Raw genomic sequence first — 440 nt, forward strand, 5'->3', positions numbered from 1 at the left:
ATCAGGGGGTTGGGGCACCTTCCCCTGTCATGAACAGAGCAGGGAGGATAGGGAGGTTGTGGCCCCGCCCCCTGTCAAACACAGAGCGGCAGGGGGATCAGGGGGTTTGGTCGCTGCCCCCATCACGCTGCTCCAGGGGCCAGGAGGCCTCGCGGCTCTACTGATCCCAGTGCTGGGAGGCCTTGCGGCTTCGCTGATCCCAGGCTGGAAGGTCTCGCGGCTCTGCTGATCCCTGTGCTGGGAGGCATATTACCCTTTTACTATATAGGATAGAGGCCCAGTGCATGGGTGGGGGCCGGCTGGTTTGGCCTGAAGGGTGTCCTGGATCAGGGTGGGGGTCCCGCTTGGGTGCCTGGCCAGCCTGGATGAGGGGATGATGGCTGTTTGCAGCTGGTCACACCCCCTTCAGGGTGGGGGTCCCCACTGGGGTGCCTGGCCAG

The sequence above is a fragment of the Myotis brandtii genome, unplaced genomic scaffold (genome assembly GCF_000412655.1).
Source record: "Myotis brandtii unplaced genomic scaffold, ASM41265v1 scaffold179, whole genome shotgun sequence".
Classification (NCBI taxonomy): Eukaryota; Metazoa; Chordata; class Mammalia; order Chiroptera; family Vespertilionidae; genus Myotis; species Myotis brandtii.